The sequence below is a fragment of the Pseudophryne corroboree genome, chromosome 1 (genome assembly GCF_028390025.1).
Source record: "Pseudophryne corroboree isolate aPseCor3 chromosome 1, aPseCor3.hap2, whole genome shotgun sequence".
NCBI classification, from domain to species: Eukaryota; Metazoa; Chordata; class Amphibia; order Anura; family Myobatrachidae; genus Pseudophryne; species Pseudophryne corroboree.
Genome location: NC_086444.1, coordinates 787,217,524 through 787,232,423, shown reverse-complemented (window position 1 = coordinate 787,232,423; position 14,900 = coordinate 787,217,524). Strand labels below are relative to the sequence as shown.

Sequence of the window (14,900 nt, the reverse complement as noted above, 5' to 3'; positions counted from 1 at the left end):
AAAAAGTGAAATAGACAAGACAAACACTTAACCCTGACCCCATTCTCTCCACAGCTGCAGCATATCCATGTAGCCGCCCCTTCATGGCTTCCGCCCGGCTGCGCGTCTCAGCGGGACCGGAAGTGACGTCACGGGTGCAAGCCGCGTTACCATGGCTACCTCTCCAAGCATACTCACCGCCCGGGTGTCGCTCCCTGGCCGCGTCATTCAAGCTACCTCCAGTGCGTCTCCAGATCCCGCGAGATCACAAGCCTTGGCTGAGAAGACCTTGGCGTTACCATGGTGAGGCTGTAAGCTGTGACACAATGCAAATAAAATCAAAACAGTGACTGAAGTGATATTTTAAGATGACATATAGCAGTCAATGTTACATCAATATAAAGTGCTGGTGCTAATAAAATGCTATAAACAATTAAAAACATCAGAATGTGCACATGGAAAAATCTGCAGCAAAAAGGCCCCCTTTATTATACCAAGGACCTGCTAAATGTGATAAAAAGTTCTAAAAGGCAACTCATGTATGACAGCTAGCTCTGGACCCGATACCTTCTGTTGGAAAGACTTTTTCAGTTAATTACACTAACAAGAAGCTCCCCAAAATTGCATCTCGCTATATACGGCATCACTATACTAGGGCTAAACAAAACTCACAAAAAATTAATCAATCCCAAATTATCATTCAACCCCCCAGGTTTCAGAGTATTGAGCCTGTGGATCCACATGGACTCCAGCTGTAATAGCTTGCGTCCTCGATCGCCCCCCCGTATAGATTCGGGGACGTGGTCGATTATGCGGTGTTTGAACGTGGCCATAGAGTGTCTAAAAGTCACGAAATGCTTGGCCACAGGCTGATCTCCACTACCCGATGCCAAAGCATTTCGGATGGCCAATCTATGCTGTGCCATTCTGATTTTGAACTGGCATTCTGTTTTGCCGATGTAATATCGCCCACATGGGCAAATAATGGCGTAAATGACGAACTTCGTGCTACATGTGAGGGGCCACTTTATCTTATACAGCTTTCCTGAAAAGGGATGCGCTATGGTGGTCCCTGGTGACATGTGAGAACAAGTGGTGCAACCGGTGCACTTAAAGCAACCGTTGCGCCTGGTGAGAAAATGTGTGGGATTCACTCTCAATTTTGCCATATCGGTTTTCACCAATATGTCCCTAATGCTTTTTCCTTTTTTGTAACTAGGCATGATGCGTTTGTCATGTAGCATCTTTAGCTCCGGGTCTGATGTTATCATGGGCCACAGCTGATTTGCTTGCCGTTGCCTCTCCCCTACTTGTCACATCGTACTCACACACCCAAGGAATGATTTTGGACATATCTTTGGTGTGCTTAGATTTCACCGACAAATCTCTCTGTGTTGTCTCTGCTTTCTGGCGGGCCGATCGTATTAGTGACCGAGGATAGCCTCTAGCTGAGAATCTGTCCTCCATTTCTTTCAACTGGCATGACCTTGTGGAATCACTGTTGTTGGCCCTACATACCCGCAAAAACTGAGAGTATGGAAGGCCCCTCACAGTGGATCTGGGATGGAAACTGTCATATCACAAAATTGTATTGCGATCAGTAGGTTTTCTGTAAAGACATGTCAGGATTTTACCCTCCTGAATTTTAATTGAAATGTCTAAAAAACAAATCTCAACTGGGCTACTAATCATGGTTAGTTTGGCTGGATTATCAGATTGATTGTGTGAATCAATGAGTGCGCCCAATTCCTGTGTCTCACCTCGCCAAAAAATAAACACATCATCTATGTGTCCAAGAAGATGGCTACCGGCTCACACAGAGACCCACGGGCAGATATGATGGGTCTGCCCGGGGGTCTCTGTGCGTCCTTGTGGACCTTAGGGATGGTGTAGAATATGGGAACCACCGGTTTGTCAGGCAACAACTTGTAAAAGATGTCTGTTGAAATAAGATCTTCCAATTTTGCCTTTTCCAGCAATGATGTCAGTTCTTGGACACTTACTTGCAACCTTGTATTCAGGGCATTTGCACATATTTAAAGGACTCCAGCACTTTGTTACAGACACTTAGCACTTTTGAAAAAATTCCCACTGATGTCTTTGGCCTCGGTGGACGTCACCAGCCTATACACCTGCATTCCTCATCAACAGGGGGTGCAGGCTGTGAGGCGTCTAATAGTGGGGAATGCACTTTACACTGGGCCTGACATTGAGTTTTTTCTTGAGTTACTGTGTTTCACGTTGACACACAATTTTTTCATTTTTGATGGGAAATTCTACAGGCAGCGAACGGGGTGTGCCATGGGGTCTTCTGTGGCACCCTCGTTCGCAAATGCCTTTATGTGGGAAACCGAACGTGAATTATTTTTAGCCAATAGAATCATTGCTGATAGATTGTTTATTTATTATAGATATATAGATGTGTTGATTTTTTGGCGAGGTGAGACACAGGAATTGGGCGCACTCATTGATTCACACAATCAATCTGATAATCCAGCCAAACTAACCATGATTAGTAGCCCAGTTGAGATTTGTTTTTTAGACATTTCAATTAAAATTCAGGAGGGTAAAATCCTGACATGTCTTTATAGAAAACCTACTGATCGCAATACAATTTTGCGATATGACAGTTTCCATCCCAGATCCACTGTGAGGGGCCTTCCATACTCTCAGTTTTTGCGGGTATGTAGGGCCAACAACAGTGATTCCACAAGGTCATGCCAGTTGAAAGAAATGGAGGACAGATTCTCAGCTAGAGGCTATCCTCGGTCACTAATACGATTGGCCCGCCAGAAAGCAGAGACAACACAGAGAGATTTGTCGGTGAAATCTAAGCACACCAAAGATATGTCCAAAATCATTCCTTGGGTGTGTGAGTACGATGTGACAAGTAGGGAGAGGCAACGGCAAGCAAATCAGCTGTGGCCCATGATAACATCAGACCCGGAGCTAAAGATGCTACATGACAAACGCATCATGCCTAGTTACAAAAAAGGAAAAAGCATTAGGGACATATTGGTGAAAACCGATATGGCAAAATTGAGAGTGAATCCCACACATTTTCTCACCAGGCGCAACGGTTGCTTTAAGTGCACCGGTTGCACCACTTGTTCTCACATGTCACCAGGGACCACCATAGCGCATCCCTTTTCAGGAAAACTGTATAAGATAAAGTGGCCCCTCACATGTAGCACGAAGTTAGTCATTTACGCCATCATTTGCCCATGTGGGCGATATTACATCGGCAAAACAGAATGCCAGTTCAAAATCAGAATGGCACAGCATAGATTGGCCATCCGAAATGCTTTGGCATCGGGTAGTGGAGATCAGCCTGTGGCCAAGCATTTCGTGACTTTTAGACACTCTATGGCCACGTTCAAACACCGCATAATCGACCACGTCCCCGAATCTATACGGGGGGGCGATCGAGGACGCAAGCTATTACAGCTGGAGTCCATGTGGATCCACAGGCTCAATACTCTGAAACCTGGGGGGTTGAATGATAATTTGGGATTGATTAATTCTTTGTAAGTTTTGTTTAGCCCTAGTATAGTGATGCCGTATATAGCGAGATGCAATTTTGGGGAGCTTCTTGTTAGTGTAATTAACTGAAAAAGTCTTTCCAACAGAAGGTATCGGGTCCAGAGCTAGCTGTCATACATGAGTTGCCTTTTAGAACTTTTTATCACATTTAGCAGGTCCTTGGTATAATAAAGGGGGCCTTTTTGCTGCAGATTTTTCCGTGTGCACATTCTGATGTTTTTAATTGTTTATAGCATTTTATTAGCACCAGCACTTTATATTGATGTAACATTGACTGCTATATGTCATCTTAAAATATCACTTCAGTCACTGTTTTGATTTTATTTGCATTGTGTCACAGCTTACAGCCTCACCATGGTAACGCCAAGGTCTTCTCAGCCAAGGCTTGTGATCTCGCGGGATCTGGAGACGCACTGGAGGTAGCTTGAATGACGCGGCCAGGGAGCGACACCCGGGCGGTGAGTATGCTTGGAGTGGTAGCCATGGTAACGCGGCTTGCACCCGTGACGTCACTTCCGGTCCCGCTGAGACGCGCAGCCGGGCGGAAGCCATGAAGGGGCGGCTACATGGATATGCTGCAGCTGTGGAGAGAATGGGGTCAGGGGGTAAGTGTTTGTCTTGTCTATTTAAACTTTCACTTTTTGGCACTTGTGTTATCCTGAAGAAGGGGACTAGGTCCCCGAAACGTTGATATGACTTGCACCATTTGCACAAATACATGATTGCAGGTACAAGCCTCTGAGTGCCGCCTCGTCTTTTTGCTACATACCACCGGGTCCCGGTTGGGGAGGGCACCAGAGCAGCACCAGTCCAGCATTGGACTAAGTGGAGTGCCGGAGCAGCTGTTCACACATATATATATATATATATATATATATATATATATATATATATATATATATATATATATATATAAAAAATAGAAACAGAAGGACTGCGGCACTCAGGGACGTCATGAAAAAGTAGCTGTATTAAGTACGATACATCATGGCATCGACGTTTCGGGGATTTTAACCCCTTCCTCAAGATGCGGTAGAAACAAGAACTCCCTGAGTGCCGCAGTCCTTCTGTTTCTATTTGATGTGCATACTTTCTGAGGGCACCGGGGCATTGTTCAACCCTCCATACCAAGGGAGTGCCGGGCTGTTGTTACCAATATATATATATATATATATATATATATATATATATATATATATACCCAGTGGTAAATCCTTTTCTGGTAGTCGGCAAAGGATACTGGCGTCCACATTAGTACCGTGGGGTATAGACAGGTCTACTAGGAGCCATGGGCACTAAGAAATTGATAGTGTGGGCTCATTCCTCCCACTATGCCCCTCCTACCAGACTCAGTCTAGGAAACTGTGCACGAGGAGACGGACATACTTTGAGAGAAGGATATAAAAGGATAGTGGTGAGATTCCGAACCAGCACACAAACTAGAGGAAAGCCAAGCTATCCAAACTTTAATCAGGGACAGCAACCGCTGAACCAACAATACTTAACCAAGTAACAGTGCAGGAAGAAACGAAGCACTGGGCGGGCGCCCAGTATCCTCTACGGACTACGAGAAAAGGATTTACTGGTAGGCAATTAAAATACTATTTTTTCTTACGTCCTAGAGGATACTGGGATCCACATTAGTACCATGGGGATGTACCAAGCTCCCAAACCGGGTGGGACAGTGCTGAGTTTCTTGCAGAACTGATTGACCAAACTGAAGGTCCTCAGAGGCCAAAGTATCGAACTTGTAGAACTTAGCAAACGTGTTCGAACCTGACCAAGTACCAGCTCGGCAGGGCTGTAAAGCCGAAACACCCTGGGCAGCCTCCCAGGAAGAACCCACCGATCTAGTAGAGTTGGCCTGTACAGATTTTGGACACCGCAAACCTGCTGTGGAATAAGCATGCTGGATAGTAAGCCTGATCCAGCGTGCAACTCTGTCTTCTTTGAAGCAGTACACCCAATCACAGAGAACAAATAGCGAATCTGATTTTCTGTGACGAGCTGTCCGCTTCACATAGATCTTCAAAGCCCTCACAACATAGGTTGGTTGGTATGAAACACAGACACCACCTTTGGAAGAAATTGCAGAGTTCAGCCCTATCTTCATGAAAAATCAAATAGGGGCTTTTGTGAGACAACGCCCCCAGCTCCGACACACGCCTCACAGAATCCAAGGCCAACAGCGTGACGGCATTCCACGTAAGAAACTTGACGTCAACGTCCTATAAAGGCTCAAACCATTCCAATTGCAGGAACTGCAACACCACGTTGAGATTCCAAGGCACAAAGAGCGGTTGGAAGTGCAGAACCCCCTTCAAAAATGTCTGAACCTCAGGGAGAGGAGCCAATTGTTTCTGGAAGAAAATGGATAAGGCCGAAATCTGGACTTTTATGGGGCCAAAACGTAGGCCCACACCCACACCTGACTGCAGAAAAAGAAGAAAACGTCCCAGTTCAAATTCCACTGCAGGAAAATTTCCTGTACTCACACCAATAGATGTATTTTTTCCAAATACGGTGGTAATGTTTAGACGTTACCACCGTTCTGGCTTGGATCAGGGTTGGAATGACCCTATCCGGGAGCCCTCTCCGGGCTAGAACTTGACGCTTAACCTCCATGCCATCAAACGTAGCCGTGGTAAGTCTTGATAGACGAACGGCCCCTGTTGGAGAAGGTCCTCGCGAAGAGGTAGAGACCACGGGTCCTCCAGGAGCATCTCCAGTAGATCTGCATACCAGGCCCTTCTTGGCCAATCCAGAGCAATGAAAATTGCTTGAACCTTTACCCTTTTGAGAATCTTTGGGATCAATGGGAGTGGTTGAAACACGTACACCAACTGGTGGACCAATGGAGTCACCAGAGCGTCCATCGCCACTGCTTGCAGGTCCCTCGACCTGGAACAATACCGCTTGAGCTTCTTGTTGAGACGAGAGGCCATCATGTCGATTTGTGGGATTCCCCACTGACGTGTCACGCACCAGAACACCTCCGGGTGAAGGCCCCACTCTCCTGGGTGGAGGTCGTGTATGCTGAGGAAGTCTGCTTCCCAGTTGTCTACTCCCGGAATGAAGATCGCGGACAAAGCCACAGTATGTCTTTCTGCCCAGAGGAGAATCCTTGTTACCTCTGATATTGCTGCCCGGCTCTTCGTTCCGCCTTGTTGGTTTATGTACGTTACTGCCGTCGCATCATCCAAAGGGACCTGCATGGCTTGATCTTGAAGAAGATGCCATGCCTGTAGAAGGGCGTTGTATATGGCCTATAGTTCCAGAATGTGGATTGGAAGAATGGCTTCCCGACTTGATAATTTTCCTTGGAACTGTTCCCCCTGGGTGACTGCTCCCCCTTGCAATGACCCCCTGGTACCACTGAGGTGCTCTGGAGTCTTAGTTGAGGAGCTGCGTTTCCCTGCAAGTCTGCCTGTGTATAGCTGCAGAGGGAAAATGGCGCTGGTGAGCTGCTGGATCCGCTCATAGTGAAGCCCCGCCCCATTAATAGCGCACGGTCTTCCTGTGTATTTTTTATTATACTGGCTGAGGTAATTTATGTTCTACAGTGAGTTAAAGCCCCTGTAGAATTGCTGCCAGTGTGGGTATGTGTGTGTTGTGGCTTCAGCTCGCCCCTCACAGCGGAACACACAGCACCCTGTATGCCTCTGAAGCCTGGAGCCACAGCCTGCTTCTCAGCGCTGTGCACCTACCCCTTATGCTGCCATTACAGCCGGCGAACCGATAACTGGGACGCCGGCCACCTACTCACCACTCTTCTTACTTCTGGCTCCGTTAGTGGAGGCGGAGTGCTGCGGGTCTTTACGCTCGCCGTGGTGGGGCTTGGGAATAGGACCCTCAGGAGCTCAGTGTCCCGTCAGTGAGGAACGGGACTATTAACCCTAGGGAGGTTGGGCCATTCCCCGAAGCAGACAGACTGGTGCCAGCCAGACCTGCCAGAAAACAATAAAAAGGAAAATAGATGCAGAAAACTCTTCAGGAGCTTCCCAAGCGTGACCGGCTCCTCCGGGCACATTTCCTAAAACAGAGTCTGGTAGAAGGGGCATAGGGGGAGGAGCCAGCCCACACTATCAATTTATTAACGTGCCCGTGGCTCATAGTGGACCAGTCTATACCCCATGGTACTAATGTGGACCCCAGTATCCCCTAGGACGTAAGAGAAAATAAGAATTTACTCACCGGTAATCCTTTTTCTCATAGTCCGAAGTGGATGCTGGGGACTCCGTAAGGACCATGGGGAATAGACGGGCTCCGCAGGAGACTGGGCACTCTTAAAGAAAGATTAGGTACTATATCTGGTGTGCACTGGCTCCTCCCTCTATGTCCCTCCTCCAGACCTCAGTTAAGGAAACTGTGCCCGGAAGAGCTAACATTACAAGGAAAGGATTTGAACCCCAGGGTAAGACTCAAACCAGCCACACCAATCACACCGTACAACTTGTGATAAACTTACCCAGTTAACAGTATGAACATAATAGAGCCTCGCACAACGGATGGCTCATAACAAAAAACCATGTATTTATCAATAACTATATACAAGTATTGCAGAAACAGTCCGCACTTGGGACGGGCGCCCAGCATCCACTACGGACTACGAGAAAAAGAATTACCGGTGAGTAAATTCTTATTTTCTCTGACGTCCTAGTGGATGCTGGGGACTCCATAAGGACCATGGGGATTATACCAAAGCTCCCAAACGGGCAGGAGAGTGCGGATGACTCTGCAGCACCGAATGGGCAAACTCAAGGTCCTCCTTAGCCAGGGTATCAAACTTATAGAATTTTGCAAACGTGTTTGACCCCGACCAGGTAGCAGCTCGGCAAAGTTGCAGTGCCGAGACCCCTCGGGCAGACGCCCAAGAAGAGCCCACCTTCCTTGTGGAATGGGTGCTGAATTGTATTACATATCCAGCGAGCAATTGTTTGCTTTGAAGCAGGTGCTCCCAATTTGTTTGGAGCATACAGTATAAACAGCGATTCAGTCTTCCTGACTGCAGCCATTCTGGAAACCTAAATCTTCAAAGCCCGGACTACGTCCAGTAACTTGGAGTCCTCCAAATCACAAGTAGCCGCAGGCACTACAATAGGTTGGTTCAGATGAAAAGATACCACCTTTGGCAGAAATTGTGGACGTGTTCGCAATTCTGCCCTATCCATATGGAAAACCAGATAGGGGCTGTTACAGGATAAAGCCGCCAATTCTGACACACGCCTAGCCGAAGCCAAGGCCAACAACATGACCACTTTCCAAGTGAGGTACTTGAGCTCCACTGTCTTAAGTGGCTCGAACCAGTGGGATTTCAGAAATTCCAATACAGGTTGAGTATCCCATATCCAAATATTCCGAAATACGGAATATTCCGAATTACGGACTTTTTTGAGTGAGAGTGAGATAGTGAACCTTTGTTTTTTGATGGCTCAATGTACACAAACTTTGTTTAATACACAAAGTTATTAAAAATATTGTATTAAATGACCTTTAGGCTGTGTGTATAAGGTGTATATGAAACAAATGAATTGTGTGAATGTACACACACTTTTGTTAATGCACAAAGTTATAAAAAATATTGTCTAAAATTACCTTCAGGCTGTGTGTATAAGTTGTATATGTAACATAAATGCATTCTGTGCTTATTTTTAGGTCCTATCACCATGATATCTCATTATGGTATGCAATTATTCCAAAATATGGAAAAATCCGATATCCAAAATACCTCTGGTCCCAAGCATTTTGGATAAGGGATACTCAACCTGTACTACGTTGAGATCCCAAGGTGCCACTGGTGGCACAAAAGGGGGCTGAATATGCAGCACTCCCTTAACGAATGTCTGAACCTCAGGCAACGAAGCCAGTTCTTTTTGAAAGAAAATGGATAGGGCCGAGATTTGGACCTTTATGGACCCTAATTTTAGGCCCATAGTCACCCCTGTTTGTCGAAAGTGCAGGAATCTCCCTAACTGGAATTCCTCTGTAGGGGCCTTCCTAGCCTCACACCAGGCAACATATTTTCCCCAAATCCGGTGATAATGTTTTGCCGTGATGTCCTTCCTAGCCTTTATTAGCGTAGGAATTACTTCATCCGGAATGCCCTTTTCAGCTAGGATCCGGTGTTCAACCGCCATGCCGTCAAACGCAGCCGCGGTAAGTCTTGGAAAAGACAAGGCCCCTGTAGCAACAGGTCTGGTCTGAGAGGCAGAGGCCATGGGTCCTCTGTGCGCATTTCTTGCAGTTCCGGGTACCAAGTCCTTCTTAGCCAATCCGGAGCTACGAGGATTGTTCTTACTCCTCTTTTCCTTACGATTCTCAACACCTTGGGTATGAGAGGCAGAGGAGGAAACACATATACTGACTGGAACACCCACGGCGTTACCAGGGCGTCTACCGCTATCGCCTGAGGGTCCCTTGACCTGGCGCAATACCTTTTCAACTTTTTGTTGAGCCTGGACGCCATCATGTCCACCTGTGGCAGTTCCCACTGACTTACAATCAACGAGAAGACTTCCTGATGAAGTCCCCACTCTCCCGGGTGTAGGTCGTGTCTGCTGAGGAAGTCTGCTTCCCAGTTGTCCACTCCCGGGATGAACACTGCTGACAGTGCTTGTACGTGATTCTCCGCCCAACGAAGAATCCTTGTGGCTTCTGCCATAGCCACTCTGCTTCTTGTGCCGCCCTGGCGGTTTACATGGGCGACCGCCGTGATGTTGTCTGTCTGTATCAGTACTGGTTGGTCTCGGAGAAGAGGCTACGCCTGACTCAGGGCGTTGTATATCGCCCTTAGTTCCAGGATATTGATGTGTAGACAAGTCTCCTGACTTGACCACAGTCCTTGGAAATTTCTTCCTTGAGTGACTGCCCCCCACCCTCGGAGGCTTGCATCCGTGGTCACCAGGACCCAGTCCTGTATGCCGAACCTGCGACCCTCGAGAAGATGAGTACTTTGCAGCCACCACAGAAGAGACACCCTGGCCCTGGGGGACAGGGCGATCAGTCGGTGCATCTGAAGGTGGGATCCGGACCACTTGTCCAGCAGATCCCACTGAAAGATCCTCGCATGGAACCTTCCGAAGGGAATGGCTTCGTATGACGCCACCATCTTTCCCAGGACTCGAGTGCAGTGATGCACCGAAACCTGCTTTGGCTTCAGGAGACCCCTGACCAAAGTCACTAGCTCCTGGGCCTTTTCCTCCGGGAGAAACACCTTCTTCTGGTCAGTGTCCAGAATCATGCCCAGAAAGGGCAGACGTGTCGCATCAGCTGCGACTTTGGAATATTCAGGATCCAGCCGTGTTGTCGTAACACGATCTGTGAAAGAGCCACATTGATCAGCAATTGCTCCCTGGATCTCGCTTTTATGAGGAGATCGTCCAAGTATGGGATAATTGAAACTCCTCGTCTTCGAAGGAGTACCATCATCTCCGCCATTACCTTGGTAAAAATTCTCGGTGCCGTAGAAAGACCAAACGGCAGCGTCTGGAACTGGTAATGACAGTCTTGTACCACAAACCTGAGGTACTCCTGATGAGGGGGGTAGATGGGGACATGCAAGTACGCGTCCTTGATGTCCAGAGACACCATAAAATCCCCCTCTTCCAGGCTTGCAATGACCGCTCTGAGCGATTCCATTTTGAATTTGAATTTCCTCAGGTCAACGTTCAGGGATTTCAAATTCAGGATTGGTCTTACCGAACCGTCCGGTTTCGGAACCACAAACATCGTGGAATAGTACCCCTTTCCCTGTTGAAGGACGGGTACCTCTACAATTACCTGCTGAAGGTATAGCTTGTGAATTGCTGCCAGCACTATCTCCCTTTCCATGGGGGAAGCTGGCAAGGCCGATTTTAGGAAACGGTGAGGGGGCGTCAGCTCGAATTCCAGCTTGTAACCCTGGGACACTATTTGTATGGCCCAAGGATCCACCTGTGAGCGAACCCACTGGTGGCTGAAATGACTGAGACGCGCCCCCACCGCTACCGTATCCGCTTGTGGAGCCCCAGCGTCATGCGGTGGACTTAGCGGAAGCAGGGGAGGACTTTTGTTCCTGGGAACTGGCTGCGTGGTGCAGCTTCTTACCTCTACCCCTGCCAAGAAAGGAGGCACCTCTGACCTTCTTGCTTCTTGGTGGACGAAAGGACTGCATTTGATAACACGGTGCTTTCATAGGCTGTGAGGAAACAAATGGCAGAAACTTTGACTTCCCGTCAGTCGCCGTGGCTACGAGGTCCGAGAGACCTTCCCCAAATAACTCCTCACCTTTATATGGTAAAACTTCCATATGTCTTTTAGAATCAGCGTCCCCTGTCCATTGCAGAGTCCATAAGACCCTTCTAGCTGCAATGGACAGTGCGCTTACCCTAGATCCCAGCAAGCAAATATCTCTCTGAGCATCCCGCATATACAGGACAGTGTCCTTGATATGTCCCAGGGTTAATAAAACAGATTCCCTATCCAGGGTATCTAATTCTTCCGACAGAGTATCTGTCCAAGCCGCCACTGCGCTACACATCCAGGCTGAAGCGATAGCTGGCCTGAGCAAAGTACCCGAGTGCGTGTAAATAGATTTCAGGATACCTTCCTGTTTCCTATCTGCCGGGTCCTTAAGGGTGGCCGTATCCGGAGGGCCACCTTTTTAGACAAGCGCGTTAATGCCTTGTCTACCTTGGGGGACGACTCCCAATGCAGCCTGTCTTTTGGCGGGAATGGGTACGCCATCAGCAATCTCTTGGAAATCACAAATTTTCTCTCAGGAGATTCCCAGGCTCTCTCACATAACTCATTCAGTTCATGTGACGGGGGAAAAGTGACTTCTTGCTTTTTCTCCCCATACATATGAACCCTCTTGTCAGCGACAGGGGTTTCCTCTGAAATGTGTAACACATCCTTCATTGCAATTATCATGTAACGGATGGCCTTAACCATTTTAGGCTGTAATCTCGCCTCTTCCTCGTCGACGCTGGAGTCAGATTCCGTGTCGGCATCTGTGTCGACTAACTGGGATAGTGGCCGCTTGTGAGCGCCTGAAGGTCCCTGAGCTGTGGGATCAGGCACTGGTTGGGACCCTGACTGTCCCAAAGCTTCAGCTTTGTCTAACCTCTTATGCAAAGAGTTAACATTCTCATTTAACACCTTCCACATATCCATCCAGTCTGGTGTCGACACCGTTGTCGGCGACACCACATCCATCTGCACTTGCTCCGCCTCCACGTATCCCTCCTCATCAAACATGTCGACTGACGTACCGACACTGCAGACACACAGGGAATGCTCTGACTGAGGACAGGACCCCCCACAAAGGCTTTTGGGGAGACAGAGAGAGAGAGTATGCCAGCACACACCACAGCGCTAAATAACCCAGGGATTTACACTATAACTGTTTTTCCCCTTAGCTGCTGATAACTGTAATTTGCGCCTAAATTTAAGTGCCCCCCCTCTCTTTTTTCCCTTGGTGTACCTTGTATACTGCAGGGGAGAGCCTGGGGAGCCGCTTCCAGCGGAGCTGTCAAGGAGAAATGGCGCTGGTTAGTGCTGAGGAACAAGCTCCGCCCACTCAGCGGCGGGCTTCTGTCCCGCTCTCATGTATTGAAAATGGCGGGGTTTTTACATATATACAGTCTAGGACTGTATATATGTTGTATTTTTGCCCAAAGGTAATATAATTGCTGCTCAGGGCGCTCCCCCCCAGCGCCCTACAGTGACCGGAGTGTGTGGTGTGCGATGGGAGCAATGGCGCACAGCTGCGGTGCTGTGCGCTATTTTAAAGTGAAGACAGAGTCTTCTTGCCGCCGATTTCGATGTCTTCTATCCTGGACTTCAGTGCTTCTGGCTCTGCGAGGGGGACGGCGGCGCGGCTCCGGGAACGGACGACCGAGGACAGGTGCCTGTGTTCGATCCCTCTGGAGCTAATGGTGTCCAGTAGCCTAAGAAGCACAACCTAGCTGCAAGCAGGTACGTTGGCTTCTCTCCCTTCAGTCCCACGTAGCAGTGAGTCTGTTGCCAGCAGAGATCACTGAAAATAAAAAAACCTAACAAATACTTTCTTTTCTAGCAGGCTCAGGAGAGCCCACTAGGTGCCTCTAGCTCTGGCCGGGCACAGATTCTAACTGAGGTCTGGAGGAGGGACATAGAGGGAGGAGCCAGTGCACACCAGATATAGTACCTAAACTTTCTTTAAGAGTGCCCAGTCTCCTGCGGAGCCCGTCTATTCCCCATGGTCCTTACGGAGTCCCCAGCATCCACTAGGACATCAGAGAAAACAGGATTTTATATACCTACCGGTAAATCCTTTTCTTGTAGTCCATAGAGGATGCTGGAGTACCATTTAGTACCATGGGGTATTGACATTTTCAAAGTTCGCACAACATCCAAGGACTTTGAGAAAATTGAGGTGTCAGTAGCTACTTGCACCACAATAGGTTGGTTGATATAAAAAGCAGACACAACCTTTGGAAGAAATTGCTGATGCGTTCTGAGCTCAGCTCTGTCCTCATGGAAAATCAAGTAGGGGCTCTTTTGCGAAAATGCCCCCAATTCGGACACGTCTTGCAGATACCAAGGCCAACAGTGTGACAGCCTTCCACGTAAGAAACTTTACATCTACCTCCTGTAAAGGATCAAACCAATCCAATTGCAGGACCACAAGGAGCCGTAGGAGGCACAAAGGGTGGTTGGATGTGCAGAACTCCTTTCAAGAAATGTCTGAACCTCAAGGAGAGCAGCCAATTGTTTCTGGAAGAAAATGGACAAGGCTGAAATCTGGACCTTAATGGAGCCCGAGCGTAGGCCCACATCCACACCTGCGTGCGGAAAGAGGAGAAACCGTCTTAGTTGAAACTCCGCCGTAGGAAACTTCTTGGTTTCACACCAAGACACATACTTTTTCCAAATTCAATGGTAATGCTTAGACATTACTCCCTTCCAAGTTTGTATCAGAGAAGGAATTACTTTCTTCGGAATGCCCTTCCGAGCTAAGATCTGGCGTTTAACCTCTAATCCGTCAAACAAAGCTGTGGTAAGTCTTGATAGGCGAACGGCCCCTGTTACAGAAGGTCCTCGCGAAGATGAAGAGGCCTCGGATCCTCCAGCAGTAATTCTAGAAGATCTGCGTACCAAGCCCTACTTGGCCAATCCGGAGCAATGAGGATCACCTAAACTCTTGTTCTTTTTATTAGTTTGAGAATCCTTGGGATGAGTGGAAGTGGAGGGAACACATACACTGATTGGAACATCCACGGAGTTACCAGGGCATCCACCGCCACTGCTTGTGGGTCCCTTGACCTGGAACAGTACCTCCGAAGCTTCTTGTTGAGGCAAGAGGCCCATCATGTCCAGCTGAGGTCCCATCGGCTTACCTCTGCGAATACCTACGG

General features: G+C 48.1%; 1 protein-coding gene across 5 annotated transcripts in view; it reads right to left on the bottom strand.

Moving 5' to 3' along the window:
* CENPE (centromere protein E) overlaps window positions 1-14,900 on the bottom strand; it is a 635,458-nt gene that overhangs the window by 65,987 nt on the left and 554,571 nt on the right. The window lies entirely within an intron of this gene.